Source organism: Triticum urartu, chromosome 1A, assembly GCF_056163025.1.
Source record: "Triticum urartu cultivar PI428250 chromosome 1A, HENAU_Tu73, whole genome shotgun sequence".
Lineage (NCBI taxonomy): Eukaryota > Viridiplantae > Streptophyta > Magnoliopsida > Poales > Poaceae > Triticum > Triticum urartu.
In genome coordinates this window covers 269,415,150-269,436,652 of record NC_141873.1, presented here as the reverse complement: position 1 = coordinate 269,436,652, position 21,503 = coordinate 269,415,150, and the positions used below count along the sequence as shown (strand labels likewise).

The window sequence follows — 21,503 nt, the reverse complement described above, 5'->3', positions numbered from 1 at the left end:
AGCCTTTATTGTTATATGTGGCTACTAATAGCCGGGTTGTTAGTGTAGCCATTATGGTAGAAAGGAAGGAGGCAGGCAAGGAATATCCGGTTCAAAGGACGGTTTACTACATAAGTGAAGTGCTTATTGAGTCAAAGCAGAGATATCTGCACAGGCAGAAGCTTGTATATGGAGTGTTCATGGCCAGACGGAAGCTTAAACAATATTTTCTGGGTCATCCCATCACTGTGGTTAGTTCTGCTCCTTTAGGGGACATCATTCAGAACAGAGAAGCCACAAGTCGGGTAGCCAAGTGGGCCATTGAGCTTGGTCCTCATGGTTTGAAGTATATGCCTCGCACGGCCATCAAGTCTCAGGCGCTGGTTGATTTCATCAATGACTGGACAGAGTTGTAGATGCTTGAGGAAGCCGAATAACACATATTGGACTATTCACTTTGATGGGTCCAGGCAATTGGAGGGCTCGGGGGCTGGAGTTGTGCTCGCTTCCCCTCGAGGTGACAAATTTTGTTATGTTCTTCGTTTGATGTTCCCTTGCACTAACAATGCAGCTGAATATGAGGCCTTGCTCCACGGTCTTCGGATGGCTAAGGAGATGAACTTAAGCCGGGTTAGGTGCTTTGGTGACTCAGATTTGGTGGCTCAGCAAGTCTCTGGTACTTGGGATTCTAAGGATCCACTCATGGCGGCTTACCGACGAGAGGTGGACGTTATTGCTGGTCATTTCAAGGGTTATCAAGTTGAGCATGTTGATCGAAGGAAAAATGAAGCGGTTGGTGCCTTAAGCTGGTTGGGTTCTCAACGTAAACCGGTGCCTCCTAATTTTTTTCTTGACGTTTTGCATAACCCGTCGGTCAAGTTACCTACAGAGGAGGATTTGGCTATTCCTGACCCGGAAGCTCAGTTGGTGGCGGCTCTTCATGTAATTCCTGACTGGACAGTCCCTTATTTCGCTTATATGACTCGGGGCGAGTTACCTGAGGATGAAACCTTAGCCAGGCTGATAACCCGGCGGTCTAAGTCAATGGCAATTGTTCATGGAGAGCTACATCATCGCAGTGTCACAGGGGCATTTCAACGTTGCGTTTCTCCAGAAGAGGGTCGTGAGATCCTGTGTGAGATTCATGAAGGAGACTGTGGTCATCATGTCGGTTCGAAAATCTCTTGTGGCTAAAGCTTTTCGTCATGGGTTTTATTGGCTAAAAGCTCATGCTGATGCGGAGGACCTGGTTGGCAGGTGTCATGGATGTCAGAAATTTTCACGACGAGCCCATGTACCGACTCAAGAATTGAGGATGATTCCAATTACTTGGCCGTTTGCAGTTTGGGGGCTTGATATGGTTGGACCTTTCAAAAGATCCAAGGATAAGAAGACCCACCTTTTGGTGACGGTTGATAAGTTCACTAAGTGGGTAGAGGCAGAGCCAGTCAGTAAGTGTGATGCAGCAATAGCGGTTCAATTCATGAAGAAGGTGATCTTCCGTTTTGTCCTTCCACACAGCATCATAACAGACAATGGCACTAATCTCTCTAAAGGTGCTATGGAAGAATTTTGTCAACATGAGCATATCCGGCTTGATGTATCGTCGGTGGCTCACCCCCAATCTAATGGTCAAGCTGAGAGAGCCAATCAAGAGATCTTGAGAGGCATCAAGCCCCGACTTATGGTTCCCTTACAAAGGACGCCAGGTTGTTGGGTGGAGGAGTTACCTTCTGTGTTATGGAGCATTAATACCACCCCCAACAGGTTGATGGGTTACACGCCTTTTTCATGGTTTACGGAGCAGAGGCGGTTCTCCCTAGTGACATCCGTCATGATTCACCTCGTGTGGCATCTTACATTGAAGCGGGCAATGAAAAGGCACGTTAGGAAGCGCTTGATCTGTTGGATGAGGAGTGTGACATCGCAGCGGCTCGTTCGGTGATTTACCAGCAAGATCTGCGCCGTTACCATAGCCGCCGGGTTAAAACCAGAACTTTCCAAGAAGGTGATCTGGTGCTCCGGCTTATCCAGGATCAAACTGATATGCACAAGTTATCCCCACCTTGGGAAGGATCCTTTGTGGTCAGCAAGAATCTGAACAACGGGTCATATTACCTTATTGATGTTCGAGACCACAAGGACTCACGCACGTCGGAGGAGGAGACCCGCCGTCCGTGGAATATTGCTCATCTTCGGCCTTACTACACTTGAGGCACTGGCTCTTCTGATGTACATATTTTTGACAATGTATATATTATGATCGATATAATAAACCAGCATCCCTGCTAAAGCAGGGCCTCTATCACTTTTTCTTTTAAATAATGAGTTTTTGGTCACTTGGGGGCTTTGCTTTATAGAGCGAAGTTATGATTACCCTTTGATCCAGCTTATTGGCCGCACAAAAAAAAGCTTGGGGGCTTATGCCCAAGTTAAAGGGTCCAAAGAGAGTCTGTTGCAAAAGCACAACTCAAACATAGGTGCCCCTTGAGCACAGCTCAAAATATTTCTTCGGGTCTCTTTTGTTCTAAAGAACAAAGAGTTTTTATAACCCTTGTAATAGGCTTAAAAGCCAGGCTTGGAAGCCAGGTGTATTCACCTAAAACCCCGGGTTATCCTGCCTTTTTAAGTAAGCCACTCCGCCCAGGTAATCTTGGAATGACCCGCCGAACGTTTGACAAGTCAATCTTACACAGACACTGAACTTGTCAAAGTTAAAACGACAATTGGTTATGTGAGGTCCATCTTATAAGGTTTGTATATAGGTTTAACTCAGTGGTTGTGCGGCCCGTGAAAGCACTCGATTTTCGGCCTGGCAGCCCATGAAAAGCCTCGTTTCTCGTTTGTTTTTATTCGACAGATGTTCTTTTTTGAGGTTTATTTGATGAGGCTTATAAAGCTTTATGATTATAATTCACCGGTGTTTATTAACCTGACCTGGCTTTGACTATAAGTCGCCAGTTTGAGATAAGATAATATCCGATGTTTATTAACCCAGCCCGGCTTTGTTTAAAAACTAGCAATATCTGATAATTACCAGTGTTCAAATTTTGGGTTATCACCCTTACTACACTAGCTTGGTAAACCAACAGTGTGATCAAATATCAAATGTATGACATATTTTCAATCATATATGATTATCATTCAGGTCATCCTTGGTTATAAACTATGATAGTTTCCTATGGTTTATATCGGGCATTATAACCCATCCAGCGGTAAACCGCCAGGACCATTTTCACTTGTTGTGTGCAGGAACAGATTCAAAATTGCTAATATCATAAAGCATACATGGCATATCTTAACATGGCAGATGAACAGTGTCATACACAGCAAATATGCACGATGGCATAGCAGAATAAAAGTTTAAAGCTAGCCTATTACAAGGCGCTTGGTGCCTACAAGGATAATTGTTTTTAAGTCTTGATGAAAGCAGATGATAAACCGGCCCCGATTCATGGAATGATCCATTGCCAACCATAGAAAGGTTATGATTTTAAATTTTGTCAAGTCCAGTTCAATTTTGATAATACTTACATTTTCTCCAGCATTATTTTTGTTGTTAATTTATTTTGATAATACTTACATTTTCTCCAGCATTATTTTTGTTGTTAATTTTGAGTTTTATGGCATGAATCTGTTTTTCCAGTTTTACAAGTATTTGCATCTGAACACTTGGCAGCGATTTTTGAAAGTGTTAAGGGTCATTGGCAAATATTTTATGATAATGACGCTTGGATAGGATTATTTAACACTAACAATTTTGTAATATTTTCGCTCTATACTACTATTAAAAGAGAAAACATGAATCCTCCCAAAGTCACACCACAAAGTGTACACAGAAGTACCAGAGACGTTTGATCAATCCCACTAAATCACATCCAATGTTCTATATTACATCAAAGGTCTACCACACCAATCAACGCTCAGGATTAAATGTTCTTCTAGGGCAGACGCCCACGTCCTACTTCTCCCACCATCTACCTCACACAAAGAAGCCGCCGCACAATATGCCACTTTAGTACGGATCCCATGCCCGCACAAGGAAACAGCACGTCCAATTCGCATGGACTTGCTCAACTATACAAAAATAAATCTGCTAAATTAGGGGGGAATCAATCCAGGCATCCGGCTTGACGTGCGCCATCATTGCTCGCTGCCCTGCACAGACGCCGAGGCATCGGACGATGACCGCGACGACGTGCTCTTCGCCAGCACAAGTGCATCCGCCGAGTCACCTGACGACGGCCACAACGACGAGCTCTTCGCCCTCACATGTGCAACCGCCGAGGCGCCCGTCCACGGCTGCGCTGATGAGCTCGTCGCCAACACAGGTGCATGCTCTTCAGTATATAATTGACCTCACCTAAAAGCCTTCCTGCATATGGACCGTCGAATGCTTTAGTTACAAGTAATATGAACACAAATAAAGACACACCCAGAGACCTAGATGAATGGTATTACAAACTACTATATCCTGTTGCATTATTCCTTTAGGTACAGTTGTATGATAACATTCTTGACATTCACAGGATTAAAGGACAGCGTATGGTCCCGACCACTCCCAATGGGACGCTCACCCCATGCCAGGATATAAGCAACACCCAATACTTAGGTAATGATCAGTACCCAAGCACCTGATTTCAGTTTTGTTGCTCAATTGCTGAATTGTGTCATTGATTGCAGACCCTAAAGAAGTAAAAAGGCAGAAGGATAGAGAGCAGTATGCACAAAATAGGGATGAGATTTAATAAGAGACAGCGTGAGGGCTATAAACAGAAGAAAATTGTCGCAGCCGACATCAATGGGGCACACACCCAGCTGGCTGTATCACAAGGTAATGATGATCAACTTCATGATATACGGCCCAGTTTTATTGCTATATAATGATCTATGATTTATTCTTCAAACATGCAGGCCGTAATGAGATAAAGATTCAGATGGAAAGGGAGCGGTATGCACAAAATAGAGAGGACATTTTAAAGCAACAACGTCCAACCCGCGAGCAAAATAAGCATATTGTTGTCGTCCTTGATGGCAGTAACATTGCAACACAGGTGCCGGCTACCGGACAATCGCCAGTCACACAATTGCAGAACATAACATGTGCAGGTGGTGCAGTCACTAGATTGTTGCTCAACTGCTAAACTGTGTCATGAATTGCAGACCCTAAAGAAATAAAAAGGCAGAGGGATAGAAAGCTTTACTGTAGTTGATGCTATCCTAAATCTCTCATCAATGCAAAGATGAGTGGACGTTCCAAAAGCACTTCTACGGTTTGTAGTTAGTCCTACCACCCGATCTTCTCAAATAAGATTGTTTTTCTTTGAGATTGTTTTTCTTTTTATTTGTGGCTTCTGATGCTAATACCTTTTCATTTGTTGGTGCAATAGCTAAAAGAATTGGATGATTTATTCAAATATGCATCCAAGCACATGGAATTAAAATCCGGTAAGTGGAATGCTCTAAATGTTACAACAATTTACATTTTTCTGTATATAAATGAGGCCATCTTCTATCATTAAATTTTCATATTAGATGGCTGCAGGATAAGTATTGCATGATAAACAAAAATAGGAAAGTAAACGTATAGGCTCGAAAACAGTTTGGATTTTACAAGAGAAGATCTACTAAAGTAAATTCAGGTAGAATCAATGGTAGACGTAGGATTTGCAAACAGGTTTGTCCTCATCTAAAAAAATCCCTGTATCCCTCCCGGTTTGAACAGATTATGTGCAAACTTTCTATATATGTATGTGCTTATCAGTGAAATGTCTCAAACTATGCTTTGATGTGAGACCAGTCAAACACTTACACAGTGTAATTTCATAAACATGTTGCCATGTCCAGAGTGTAATTGTAGGTTTACTGGTAAAGGCCAAACTAAAGACCTAAGAAAGTACTATATTAGGACCAGACTAAAACATGTTTTAAGATAGCCAAAGTGTACCGTACAGCCACACATACTTGTCGTACACATTTTTTTTTGGACAATACAGTCATACATACCTGTCCGTACAGGCAATTCCAAAAACTCTCATGTACGGAGAAGAGCAAGTATAGGCAACGAAAGTTGAGTAATTTTTAGTCAGAGTCCAAAGTCACGAAGTCATGCTTAAGGCACAAGAATATGTGCAGAGTCTTAGCAGGGTACATTTGGTATGCTATTGTGCTTTTTTTCCCTGCATAGCATTCCCGAAGCACGTTTGATCATTTTTTGGTGTTGCAATCATAAATGCTGGTCTTCTGAGTCATATGTGATTTTGAGCTCTTCACAAGGTGCATTTTGTAAGCTATTTATTCTTATTTTTAACTGCATAGCATTATGAAAATAGGATGACATATAAGAACTTAAATATGAAACCCATGCATTGGACTACCTTAATACACCCTTAAGTCGTTTTAGGTAAAGAGAAGCTTTGATGTATCACCAAGTCGAACCAATACATTCAACAAATAACTGGTATATTCGGAAATTAAGTGAGTAAGTACCTGATGATTCTGACCGAACAAAATCCGAGACTATCATGAAGTAAACCTGTCAAGTACTTCTTTTGTACAACGCTCAAAAGCTTCGGGTTGGTGTATATGGCAGGCAGGTATGCCTCCCCATTCACATCTTTCTGTTTATTCCAGAGTTCCAACAATTTATGATGCAACAAATTCGAGGACTCTTCCATGGTCTTCAATATCCATTCATTGTAAGCCTGCAAAAGCACTTCATCTAGAAGGTTGTGCTATATCAATTATTCATTCTTCAACCTGTCTCTTTGCTTTGCTATAAATCTCCGATTTGGAAAGTTAACCATGAACTTTCTAAAAACATGCTTCCGTCTTTTCAGAAGAAGTAAATTTCTTTGGCAGGATCAAGCCAAATCAACCTCGTCTGTCTTGGTCCCTAGCTCCTCACAGTGCCCCTAGCCACCCAGAATTCATATCCACTAATCAATCAACTTTATGACAGCATGGTTGCCTCAAGAATATTAACCGACTAGAATCTCCACTCATAACAGCTGTTGCAACAAAGTTAAGAACGTCTAATCGAACAACTTACTCCAACTTCTATTTTTTTCTCGCCGATTCTAAAACGAATCTCATGCTTAAACCTAAGATACTGAGCTACGTATGTACTACACAGTGATGAATAGCAACTAGGAATTAGCAAAAGTGTTTCGCCAAAAAAAGGAATTAGCAAAAGTGGGGAATGGGGAGTACCTCAAATCAGAACTAAGCAGATATGAAAGCTGGAGTGGGGAATAGATCATTAATTGGCGTCGGCTTGCAGTTGCAGGGGACCAGCCACCACGGCACTATTGCCGCACCTGGGCAGGGCCGGGCACAGCACAGCCGCACGCACAGGGTGGTGAGAGCCGACGACGAGCAGACGCTCCAAGCGCCGGGCGAGCGAGACAGAGAGGAAGGCATGGTGCCGGGCCGCGGAGCTTCGGATGCACGATTGCCATGGCCGCTGATCTGGTGGAGACGAGTCCCGTGCCTCCGCGTCGGCCTTCATCCACGCCTAGCACTGGGTCGGCTAGCGAGCATGCCGAGCTCAAGCGGATACTCGGGCACTTCAGAGACCGATTCGGCGAGGAAGTGCTGAGAAGAGTGGGGAGAGGGGGTGCAAGACCTCGCGTCGGTAGTGGAGACGAAGAGGAGGGGCAACCTGAGGAGGTAGAGAGAGAGTTGTGGGCTTGTGGCCACAGGGAGAAGTGGGGACACAGTGAAGTGATAAGGGTAGTGAAGGTAGGTGACGAGGTGTGGAGAACTGAGAGGAAGAGTCAAGTGTGTCCTCTTTTTTAGGCTTTTTCATTTTTCTTCTTTTTGAGTTGGTTTTTAGTCCTTTTGGTAAAGTCATAATTACAGATGTAGCATTGGGCGTTGTCCAGTTCATTTTTTTAATCAAAAATAGCCTTTTTGGTCATTTGTGTATTTAGGGTCGGACTTTGTCCAATTCAGTTCGCCTGTCTGGGTGCGATTTTTTTATACGGTCACAACAAGTTAAAAAAGGTGTTTCCTCACGATCATTTTGGAAGTTTTATAAAACTATTAAGATTTTTGTTATATATAATTTTGTAATCATGCAAGTCATCTTGTGGTCTTTGGATGTTAAATTTCATGGAGTAGGTAGATATTTTGTCCGACGCTTCTTAACAGGTAAATTTTGCTATATAGAATGATCCATTGCCAACCATAGAAAGGTTATGATTTTAAATTTTGTCAAGTCCAATTCAATTTTGATAATACTTATATTTTCTCCAGCATTATTTTTGTCGTTAATTTTGAGTTTTATGCCATGAATTTGTTTTTCCAGTTTTACAAGTATTTGCATCTGAACACTTGGCAGCGATTTTTGAAAGTGTTAAGGATCATTGGCAAATATTTTATGATAATGACGCTTGGATAGGATTATTTAACACTAACACTTTTGTAACATTTTGGCTCTTTACAGGACCCAAGTGGCAACAAAAAAGGGGAGAGAAACAAAAAAACTAAATTACTATGTTATGCAATTGAATTTTAATGTTATATTGTGATTTATTTGTTGCCTTACTTGTTTGGAATGGGGAGAAATAGATGAATTAAATGAGATTTCCACTTCCATATGTTTATTTTAACGATAAAAAAATAATATTGTTTGATGTGCATGAGTATATGTTATTTTAGAATACAATTTATGTGTTACTAGCAAGATGAACGTGCATTGCACGAAACACCAAAATGCATTTTTTTTACAAAACACATGTTGTGATTGACCCATGCAGGAGTAATCCCATGTGTAAAAACTAATGATATCTCGAGAATTTCATCGAAAAAATGATATCTCGAGAAAGATGAGAGGTAAGATGAGGAGGAGTGGGGCGCAGTGGTGATTGGTGGTCAGACTTAGCGGAGGCATGGGGATGGACGATGTCGGCAGCGGCCACCATGCCAGATTGTTCCACAAGCTTGTTTTTTTATTACTCAACAATGAAGTTGTCGGAGATAAGGATGAATGAGAGAGGTGCGGGTATCCTTTTGCAAAATTGTCATAGTTTGTTTTCTATCCGTTAGATATAGTTTATATTGCAAGATAGCAAGCACATCATCATCACCAACTCAGTTTTTTTATAAGAATAGAGATAGATAAATTTTTCTGCTGCCATATGTTGCATGTAAAAGAGTATAATTTATGCGTTAAAAGAAACGTGCATTGCACGTGCACGCTTACTAGTTAAACACAAAAAACACAATCAAAAAAGAGGCCAGATAAATTATTTATTACTAAATAGGAACAAAAAGCAAGGAATAAAAATAAAATTGGGTTACCTCCCAACAAGCGCTATCGTTTAACGCCCCTAGCTAGGCATAAAAGCGAGGCTAGATCTAGGTATTGCCATCTTTGGTAGGCAATCCATAAGTGGCTCTCATAATATATTCATATGGTAATTTAATTTTCTTTCTAGGGAAGTGTTCCATGCCTTTCCTTAACGGAAATTGGAATCTAATATTCCCTTCCTTCATATCAATAATTGCACCAATCGTTCTAAGGAAAGGTCTATCAAGAATAATAGGACATGAAGGATTGCAATCTATATCAAGAACAATGAAATCTACGGGCACATAATTCCTATTTGCAACAATGAGAACATCATTAATTTTTCCCATAGGTTTCTTAATAGTGGAATCCGCAAGGTGCAAGTTTAAAGAACAATCATCAAATTCACGGAAACCTAGCAAACCACACAAAGTTTTTGGGATCGTGGAAACACTAGCACCCAAATCACACAAAGCATAGCATTTATGATCTTTAATTTTAATTTTAATTGTAGGTTCCCACTCATCATAAAATTTTCTAGGGATAGAAACTTCCAACTCAAGTTTTTCTTCATAAGATTGCATCAAAGCATCAACGATATGTTTAGTAAAAGCTTTATTTTGACTATAAGCATGAGGAGAATTTAGCACGGATTGCAACAAGGAAATACAATCTATAAAAGAGCGATTATCATAATTAAATTCCTTGAAATCCAAGATAGTGGGCTCATTGCTATCTAAAGTTTTAACCTCTTCAATCCCACTTTTAACAATTTCTGTATCAAGATCTAAAAACTCCAAATTTTTGGGACGCCTTCTAACTAAAGTTGACTCATCCCTAGTCCCATCATTATCAAGATTCATATTGCAAAACAAGGATTTAATATGGGGCACATCAATCACTTTTAGATCTTCATCCTTATTATCATAAAAACTAGAAGAACACGCTTTCACAAAGCAATCTTTCTTAGCACACATCCTAGCGGTTCTTTCTTTGCACTCATCAATGGAAATTCTCATGGCTTTGAGAGACTCATTGATATCATGCTTAGGTGGAATAGATCTAAGTTTCAAAGAATCAATATCAAGAGAAATTCTATCCACGTTCCTAGCCAACTCATTAATCTTAAGCAAATTTTCTTCAATCAAAGCACTGAAACTCTTTTGCGAACTAATAAATTCTTTAATACTAGATTCAAAATCAGAGGGCATCTTATTATAATTTCCATAAGAATTGTTGTAGGAATTACCATAATTATTAGAGGAATTACTAGGAAACGGCCTAGAATTAAAATTACCTCTATACGCATTGTTACCAAAATTGTTCCTACCAACAAAATTCACATCCATAGATTCATTATTATTATCAATCAAAGTAGACAAAGGCATATCATTAGGATCAGTAGGAGCACTCTTATTAGCAAACAATTTCATAAGTTCGTCCATCTTTCCACTCAAAACATTAATCTCTTCAATTGCATGCACCTTTTTACTAGTAGATCTTTCAGTGTGCCATTGAGAATAATTAACCATAATATTATCTAGGAGTTTGGTAGCTTCTCCTAAAGTGACTTCCATAAAAGTGCCTCCCGCGGCCGAATCTAAAAGATTTCTAGAAGCAAAATTCAATCCGGCATAAAAATTTTGTATAATCATCCATAAATTCAAACCATGTGTAGGGCAATTACATATCATCAATTTCATCCTCTCCCAAGATTGTGCAACATGCTCATGATCAAGTTGCTTAAAATTCATAATATCGTTTCTAAGAGAGATGATCTTAGCGGAGGAACATACTTATAGATAAAAGCATCTTTGCACTTATTCCACGAATCAATACTATTTTTAGGCAAAGACGAAAACCAAGCTTTAGCACGATCTCTAAGCGAAAACGGAAATAGCTTAAGTTTAACAATATCATTATCCACATCTTTCTTCTTTTGCATATCACACAAATCAACAAAGTTGTTTAGATGGGTAGCGGCATCTTCACTAGGAAGGCCATAAAACGGATCTTTCATGACAAGATTCAGCAAAGCAGTATTAATTTCACAAGATTCGGCATCGGTAAGAGGAGCAATTAGAGTGCTAATAAAATCATTATTGTTGGTATTGGTAAAGTCACACAATTTAGTATTATCTTAAGCCATCGTGACAAGCAAGCAATCCAACACACAAGCAAACAAGCGAAGAAAAAGCGAACGGAAAGAGAGGGCGAAAGAAAAGAGGGCGAATAAAACGGAAAGGGTGAAGTGGGGGGAGGAAAACGAGAGGCAAATGGCAAATAATGTAATGCGAAGGATAAGAGTTGTGATGGTTACTTGGTATGTCTTGACTTGGCGTAGATCTCCCCGGCAACGGCGCCAGAAATCCTTCTTGCTACCTCTTCAGCATGCGTTGGTTTTCCCTTGAAGAGGAAAGGGTGATGCAGCAAAGCAGCATAAGTATTTCCCTCAGTTTTTGAGAACCAAGGTATCAATCCAGTAGGAGACCATGCACGAGTCACCTCATACCTACACAAACAAATAAGAACATCGCAACCAACGTGATAAAGGAGTTGTCAATCCCTTCACGGCCACTTGTAAGAGTGAAATCTGATAGAGATGATAATAATAAGATAAATATTTTTGGTATTTTTATGATATAAATTGAAAGTAAAGATTACAAAATAAAATAGATTGGAAACTTGTACGATGGAAAATAGTCTTGGGGACCATAGGTTTCACTAGTGGCTTCTCTCAAGATAGCATAAGTATTACGGTGGGTGAACAAATTACTGTCGAGCAATTGATAGAATTGAGCATAGTTATGAGAATATGTAGGTATGATCATGTATATAGGCATCACGTCTGTGACAAGTAGACCGACTCCTGCCTGCATCTACTACTATTACTCCACACATCGACCGCTATCCAGCATGCATCTAGAGTATTAAGTTCATAAGAACGGAGTAATGTTTTAAGCAAGATGACATGATGTAGAGGGATAAACTCATGCAATATGATATAAACCCCATCTTTTTATCCTCGATGGCAAAACTACAATATGTGTCATTTCCCCTACTGTCACTGGGATCGAGCACTGCAAGATTGAACCCAAAGCTAAGCACTTCTCCCATTGCAAGAAAGATCAATCTAGTAGGCCAAACCAAACTAATAATTCGAAGAGACTTGCAAAGATAACCAATCATACATAAAAGAATTCAGAGAAGATTCAAATATTGTTCATAGATAATCTTGATCATAAACCCACAATTCATCGGATCTCGAAAAACACACCGCAAAAGAAGATTACATCGAATAGATCTCCAAGATAATCGAGGAGAACTTTGTATTGAGATCCAAAGAGAGATAAGAAGCCATCTAGCTAATAACTATGGACCTGAAGGTCTGAGGTAAACTACTCACACATCATCGGAGAGGCTATGGTGTTGATGTAGAAGCCCTCCGTGATCAATGCCCCCTCAGGCGGAGCACCGGAAAAGGCCCCAAGATGGGATCTCATGGGTACATAAGGTTGCGGCGGTGGAATTAGGTTTTCATGGTGCCCTCTGATGTTTTCAGGGTACGTAGGTATATATAGGAGGAAGAAGTAGGTCGGTGGAGCCACGAGGGGCCCACGAGGGTGGAAGGCGCGCCCAGGGGGTAGGCACCCCCCTGCCTCGTGGCCTCCTCGTTGATTGCTTGACGTCCACTCCAAGTCCTCTGGATCACGTTTGTTCCAAAAATCACGCTCCCGAAGGTTTCATTCCGTTTGGACTTCGTTTGATATTCTTTTTCTGCGAAACACTGAAATAGGCAAAAAAACAACAATTTGGGCTGGCCCTCTGGTTAATAGGTTAGTCCCAAAAATAATATAAAAGTGTATAAATGAGCCCATTAAACATCCAAAACAGAATATATAATAGCATGGAACAATCAAAAATTATAGATGCGTTGGAGACGTATCAAGAGGCAGCCAGAGGTGCCCTAGGGTTGGCCGCTGCCCCCTAGGGGCCCTGCCTTGCCCTGCACCCTCCTTTCCATGTATGCATAAAGGGGAAGGAAAGAGGGGGTGAGGGAAGGAGGTGGGAATCCTAATCCACACTCTCCTTGCCCTTCCCCCCTTTCCTTCTCCTCCTCCTATAGCCTTATAGGGCACACCAGCCCCTTGTGGGCTGGTGTGTTCCCTCACAAGGCCCATATGGCCCATGGGATTGCCGGGGGTACCCAAAACACCTACCGGTGGCCCGATAAGTACCTGATACCTTCCGGAACACTTCCGGTGTCCGAATACTATCGTCCTATATATAAATCTTTACCTCTCGACCATTTCAGACTCCTCGTCATGTCCGTGATCTCATCCGGGACTATGAACAACATTCGTTCACCAAATCACATAACACATATAATACTAAGTCGTCATTGAACGTTAAGCGTGCGGACCCTACGGGTTCGAGAACTATGTAGACATGACCAAGACACCTCTCCGGTCAATAAACAATAGCGGAACCTGGATGCTCATATTGGCTCCTACATATTCTACGAAGATCTTTATCAGTCAAACCGGTATGACAACATACGTTATTCCCTTTGTCCATCGGTATGTTACTTGCTCGAGATTCGATCGTCGGTATCCACATACCTAGTTCAATCAAGTTACTGGAAAGTCTCTTTACTCGTTTTGTAATACATCATCTTGTAACTAACTCATTAGTCACTTTGCTTGCAAGGATTCTTATGATGTGCATTACCAAGAGGGCCCAGAGATACCTCTCCGATACTCGGAGTGACAAATCCTAATCTCGATCTATGCCGACCCAACAAACACCTTCGGAGATACCTGTGGAGCATCTTTATAATCACCCATCTACATTGCGATGTTTGATAGCACATAAGGTATTACTCCGGTATCCGGGAGTTGCATAATCTCATAGTCGAAGGAATATGTATTTGACATGAAGAAAGCAATAGCAATAAAACTGAACGATCAATATGCTAAGCTAACGGATGGGTCTTGTCCATCACATCATTCTCCTAATGATATGATCCCGTTCATCAAATGACATGTAACGCCCCGAGACCGACACTCCATATGCCTTCCATTTATCTCGTTGACGTTGCATCTTTCAACTATTTGTTGCCATGATTGATGAGTGCCATTGTCATATTTTGCTTCTTATATCATGTTCATCATTCGGTTATATTGCATTGTTATGCCCATCATTGTCATATTGCATTTGTGCCCTTGTCATTTTGCATTTCATCATGCTCATCATGTGCATTGTGAGATTCACCTTGTTGTTTTACTTGCTCTATGTATGGTGTTGTTCTTAAACCCCTTTGCTATCTCTCTCAAACCTAGCCATGCACCATCATATTCTTCTTCCTATTCTTTTACTTCTTTATGCAAGTGAGTTCTTCCCTGCCCCCATTAATGTTCACTCTTTTCCTAATGCTAGTTCACCATGCCTACATCCTCTCTGTCAATTTTCAGCTTATTTGAAAATGTTTTGGTTGGGTTAAAAAATGGCTCAAGTTTGAATTTAATTCAAACTTGAATTATTTTTATATCTCTAAAAATGCCCAAACCATTTTATTCAAATAGGTCTTAAGCCCAGGATCTCAGATATATTTTTATATCATACTACTTCCCTGCTAAACACCCTGGCCTTTTCCTTTTCTAAACCTGTATATTTAAATTTTCAGAAGGAGAAATAAAGGGAAAGGGCTCTCCCAGCCGCATCACACTTGGCCCAGTTGCTCCCAGCAAACCCGCAGCCCACCTTAGTGCCTCCCCGGTAATTTCCAGCGTTGCACCCTCGCAACCCCACCTGCCAGCCTCCCGTTGCCCTCCTTTTCTTCCACCTCACGCTCCTCCTCTCCCTCACAGTAACTTTGCACCAGGGCATCACACATGGCCACGGTGGCAACCTGGTCGTGCCCAAGCCCCTATTTAACCCCCTTCCACGTCCGCACCGATCCCCTAGGGTTTCCCTCTTGCCGCCGCCACCCTTTTCCCTTCCCCTGTTTCTCCTTCTTCCTCAAGAGACGGAGAATAGAGAGCACCACCGAGAGCTTCGCCATTGCCTGCATGGACAGAGGCCACCACGGTCATCTCCGGCATGTTCAACTTCTTCCTCGATGTCGACTACTTCCATTCAGACGTCTTCCCCACCCTAGGTCGCCTCAACTACGCCGCATCGTCATCTTCTTCCCTAGCTACCTCTTCTTCACAGACAAAGTCGGTCTACGCCTTGCTACGTCGTCTCCGTTGCTTCCCCGACGACATCTCCGACGCCAACATCCCAATGGTGACGATCCACACCTCCCAACTTCTTTCCCTGTAGTTTTCCGCCTTGTAGTCGAACGATCCATTCGCCCCGAGTTCGTCCGCCATGGACGATCTCGAGTTCGAGCTTGTGCTCGTGCCCCTGCTCTAGTCACCGCTCTCACACTCACAACACTTGCAGCCAAGCAGTCGTACACCCTCTCCTCCCGCACGTGCACGTGCACTCTCACGCTCGATCGCGAGCCCATTGCCCTGCTTCGCTTGGCCACCGCCATGACCAAGGCAATCTTGAGCTCATCGAGCTCCTTTGTTCAGCCCCTTGCACACCCACACCCTCGCGCCGTTACTCTACCACACGCACCCTGGCATGTTTCCGCACCCCCACCAGTCCTCTGCAACCACAGCAGCAGTTGCTGCTAGCTCCCGTCGCCGGCGAGTCCCCGTGCGCACGCTTCAGTTTTGGCCCTGGTCGCGATGCACGTATGCTTTGTTACCTGTCGATCTCCCTTTTCAACACGAATATGTAGCTGGCCCAGTGGCTAGCGCAGCCACTATCGATCCGTTTCATGTTTTTTTTCCATAGAACGTTTTTCCTATTTTCCAGAGAGAGCAGTTTTGCAGAAAACCCCCTGTTGTTCATGCATATAATAACTCTCAAACCGTGCTTCGGATTAAAATGACTTAAATATGAAAAAAATGCTTAGAATTTTGTGTAGATTAATATTTTTCCACTTTCATCTATGTTAAAAATGTTTAAAATGTTGTTTGTGTTTATTTTGCATAATGCCATGCTAAAATGCTTTAATTCATAACTTAATAACCGTAGCTCCATTTTAAATAATCTTTATATGTATATAGGGTAGAAAAATGCCTAGTTTAACATGGTGCATTCATCTTGTATGTTTAACAACTCTAAAATATGGTTTAGGGAAGAACATTACCAAATCCATAATATGCACATGGGGATTTTCCGGTTTTTTTGTTTGTTGTACCGGCCTCATTTAAACTTGCCTAGATAGGTAGTTTTGTCATGCTTCTGTTGGAAATATGCCCTAGAGGCAATAATAAAAGCATTATTATTATATTTCCTTATTCATGATAATTGTCTTTATTCATGCTATAATTGTGTTATCCGGAAATCGTAATACATGTGTGAATAACAGACACCAACATGTCCCTAGTAAGCCTCTAGTTGACTAGCTCGTTGATCAACAGATAGTCATGGTTTCCTGACTATGGACATTGGATGTCATTGATAACAAGATCACATCATTAGGAGAATGATGTGATGGACAAGACCCAATCCTAAACATAGCACAAGATCGTATAGTTCGTTTGCTAGAGTTTTTCCAATGTCAAGTATCTTTTCCTTAGACCATGAGATCGTGTAACTCCCGGATACCGTAGGAGTGCTTTGGGTATACCAAACGTCACAACGTAACTGGGTGACTATAAAGGTAGACTACGGGTATCTCCGAAAGTGTCTGTTGGGTTGACATGGATCAAGACTGGGATTTGTCACTCCGTGTGACGGAGAGGTATCACTAGGCCCACTCGGTAATGCATCATCATAATGAGCTCAAAGTGACCAAGTGTCTGGTCACGGGATCATGCATTACGGTACGAGTAAAGTGACTTGCCGGTAACGAGATTGAACGAGGTATTGGGATACCGACGATCGAATCTCGGGCAAGTAACATATCGATTGACAAAGGGAATTGCATACGGGGTTGATTGAATCCTCGACATCGTGGTTCATCCGATGAGATCATCGTGGAGCATGTGGGAGCCAACATGGGTATCCAGATCCCGCTGTTGGTTATTGTCCGTAGAGTCGTCTCGATCATGTCTGCTTGTCTCCCGAACCCGTAGGGTCTACACACTTAAGGTTTGGTGACGCTAGGGTTGTGAAGATATGTATATGCAGTAACCCGAATGTTGTTCGGAGTCCCGGATGAGATCCCGAATGTCACGAGGAGTTCCGGAATGGTCCGGAGGTAAAGAATTATATATAGGAAGTGCTGTTTCGGCCATCGGGACAAGTTTCGGGGTCACCGGTATTGTACCGGGACCACCGGAGGGGTCCCGGGGGTCCACCGGGTGGGGCCACCTATCCCGGGGGGCCCCATGGGCTGAAGTGGGAGGGAACCCAGCCCAAAGTGGGCTGGGGCACCACTCCCCTAGGGCCCATGAGGCTAGGGTTGAGGGGAAACCCTAAAGGGGGCGCCCCCTTGCTTGGGGGGCAAGCCCCCCACCCTTGGCCGCCGCCCCCTAGGAGATTCCATCTCCTAGGGCTGGCGCCCCCCCCCCTAGCACCCCTATATATAGTGGGGGAGAGGAGGGACTTCATACACCAGCCCCTGGTGCCTCCCTCTCTCCCCGTTACGTCTCTCTCTCGTAGTATAGGCAAAGCCCTGCTACTGTGATGCCCTGCATCCACCACCACGCCGTCGTGCTGCTGGATCTTCATCAACCTCTCCTTCCCCCTTGCTGGATCAAGAAGGAGGAGACGTCTCCCGTCCCGTACGTGTGTTGAACGCGGAGGTGCCGTCCGTTCGGTGCTTGGTCATCGGTGATTTGGATCACGTCGTGTTCGACTACATCATCACCGTTCTTGAAACGCTTCCGCACGCGATCTACAAAGGTATGTAGATGCATCCGATGACTCGTTGCTAGATGAACTCCTAGATGGATCTTGGTGAAACGAGTAGGAAAATTTTTGTTTTCTGCAACGTTCCCCAACAGTGGCATCATGAGCTAGGTCTATGCGTAGTTCTTCTTGCGCGAGTAGAACACAATTTGTTGTGGGCGTAGATTTGTCAACTTTCTTACCGCTACTAGTCTTTTCTTGCTTCAGCGGCATTGTGGGATGAAGCGGCCCGGACCAACCTTACACGTACGCTTACGTGAGACCGGTTCCACCGACTAACATGCACTAGTTGCATAAGGTGGCTGGCGGGTGTCTGTCTCTCCCATTTTAGTTGGAGCGGATTCGATGAACAGGGTCCTTATGAAGGGTAAATAGAAGTTGACAAATCACGTTGTGGCTTTAACGTAGGTAAGAAGTCGTTCTTGCTAGAACCCTAAATTCAGCCACGTAAAACTTGCAACATCAATTAGAGGACGTCTAACTTGTTTTTTGCAGCAAGTGGTTTGTGATATGATATGGCCAAAGTTGTGATGAATGATGAATGATCTATATGTGATGTATGAGATGTTCATGCTATTGTAATAGAAATCACGACTTGCATGTCAATGAGTATGACAACCGGCAGGAGCCATAGGAGTTGTCTTTATTCTTTTATATGACTTGCGTGTCATTGAGAAACGCCATGTAAATTACTTTACTTTATTGCTAAACGCGTTAGCCATAGTAGTAGAAGTAATAGTTGGCGAGCAAATTCATGGAGACACGATGATGGAGATCATGATGATGGAGATCATGGTGTCAAGCCGGTGACAAGATGATCATGGAGCCCCAAGATGGAGATCAAAGGAGCTATGTGATATTGGCCATATCATGTCACGTTTATTATTTGATTGCATGTGATGTTTATCATGTTTTGCATCTTGTTTACTTAGAACGACGGTAGTAAATAAGATGATCCCTCATAATAATTTCAAGAAGTGTTCCCCCTAACTGTGCACCGTTGCGACAGTTCGCTGTTTCAAAACACCACGTGATGATCGGGTGTTTTATTCAGACGTTCACATACAACGGGTGTAAGACAGATTTACACATGCAAACACTTAGGTTGACTTGACGAGCCTAGCATGTACAGACATGGCCTCGGAACACAGAAGACTGAAAGGTCGAGCATGAGTCGTATAGAAGATACGATCAACATGAAGATGTTCACCGATGTTAACTAGTCCGTCTCACGTGATGATCGGACATGGCCTAGTTAACTCGGATCATGTAATACTTAGATGACTAGAGGGATGTCTAATCTAAGTGGGAGTTCATTAATAATTTGATTAGATGAACTTAATTATCATGAACTTAGTCTAAAATATTTTACAATATGTCTTGTAGATCAAATGGCCCACGTAGTCCTCAACTTCAACGCATTCCTAGAGAAAACCAAGATGAAAGACGATGGCAGCAACTATACGGACTGGGTCCGGAACCTGAGGATCATCCTCATAGCTGCCAAGAAATATTATGTCCTACAAGCACCGCTAGGTGAAGCTCCCGTCCCACAGAACCAAGACGTTATGAACGCTTGGCAGACACGTGTTGACGACTACTCCCTCGTTCAGTGCGGCATGCTTTACAGCTTAGAGCCGGGGCTCCAAAAGCGTTTTGAGAGACATGGAGCATATGAGATGTTCGAAGAGCTGAAAATGGTTTTTCAAGATCATGCCCGGATCGAGAGATATGAAGTCTCCGATAAGTTCTTCAGCTGTAAGATGGAGGAAAATAGTTCTGTCAGTGAGCACATACTCACTATGTATGGGTTACATAACCGCTTGTCTCAGCTGGGAGTTAATCTCCCAGATGATGCGGTCATTGACAGAATCCTACAGTCGCTTCCACCAAGCTACAAGAGCTTTGTGATGAACTTCAACATGCAGGGGATGCAAAAGACCATTCCTGAGTTGTTCTCAATGCTGAAATCGGCGGAGGTAGAAGTCAAGAAGGAACATCAAGTGTTGATGGTCAATAAAGCCACTAAGTTCAAGAAAGGCAAGGGTAAAAAGAACTTCAAGAAGGACGGCAAGGAGGTTGCCGCGCCCGGCGAGCAAGCTGCCGGGAAGAAGCCAAAGAATGGACCCAAGCCCGAGACTGAGTGCTTTTATTGCAAGGGAAGCGGTCACTGGAAGCGGAACTACCCTAAATACTTAGCAGACAAGAAGGCCGGCAAAACAAAAGGTATATGTGATATACATGTAATTGATGTGTACCTTACTAGTGTCCGTAGTAGCTCCTGGGTATTTGATACCGGTGCAGTTGCTCACATTTGTAACTCAAAGCAGGGGCTGCAGAATAAGCGGAGAACTGGCAAAGGACGAGGTGACGATGCACGTCGGGAATGATTCCAAGGTCAATGTGATCGCCGGCGGCACGCTACCTCTATATCTACCTTCGGGATTAGTTTTAAACCTTAATAATTGTTATTTAGTGCCAGCTTTGAGCATGAACATTGTATCAGGATCTCGTTTAATTCGAGATGGCTACTCATTTAAATCCGAGAATAATGGTTGTTCTATTTATATGAGAGATATGTTTTATGGTCATGCTCCTATGGTGAATGGTTTATTCTTTATGAATCTCGAACGTAATACTACACATGTTCATAATGTGAGTACCAAAAGATGTAAGGTTGATAATGATAGTCCCACATACTTGTGGCACTGCCGCCTTGGTCACATAGGTGTCAAACGCATGAAGAAGCTCCATGCAGATGGACTTTTAGAGTCTCTTGATTATGAATCATTTGACACGTGCGAACCATGCCTCATGGGTAAGATGACCAAGACTCTGTTCTCAGGAACAATGGAGCGAGCAACCAACTTATTGGAAATCATACATACTGATGTGTGCGGTCCAATGAGTGTTGAGGCTCGCGGTGGCTATCGTTATGTTCTCACGCTCACTGATGATTTAAGTAGATATGGGTATATCTACTTAATGAAACACAAGTCTGAAACCTTCGAAAAGTTCAAGGAATTTCAGAGTGAGGTTGAAAATCAACGTGACAGGAAAATCAAGTTTCTACGATCAGATCGTGGAGGAGAATACTTGAGTCACGAATTTGGCACACACTTAAGAAAATGTGGAATAGTTTCACAACTCACGCCGCCTGGAACACCTCAGCGTAACGGTGTGTCCGAACGTCGTAATCGCACTCTATTGGATATGGTGCGATCTATGATGTCTCTTACCGATTTACCGCTATCTTTTTGGGGCTATGCTTTAGAGACTGCCGCATTCACTTTAAATAGGGCTCCGTCGA

General features: G+C 42.7%; 1 long non-coding RNA gene across 1 annotated transcript; it reads right to left on the bottom strand.

Moving 5' to 3' along the window:
• Nucleotides 1–3,811: 3,811 nt before the first annotated feature.
• On the bottom strand, nt 3,812–7,860 carry LOC125507660 (uncharacterized). The gene is made up of 2 exons (XR_007282935.2): nt 6,469–7,860; nt 3,812–4,354 (listed from the first exon to the last, which is right to left on the bottom strand). It is a non-coding gene; the product is annotated as an uncharacterized LOC125507660 (long non-coding RNA).
• Nucleotides 7,861–21,503: the final 13,643 nt, after the last annotated feature.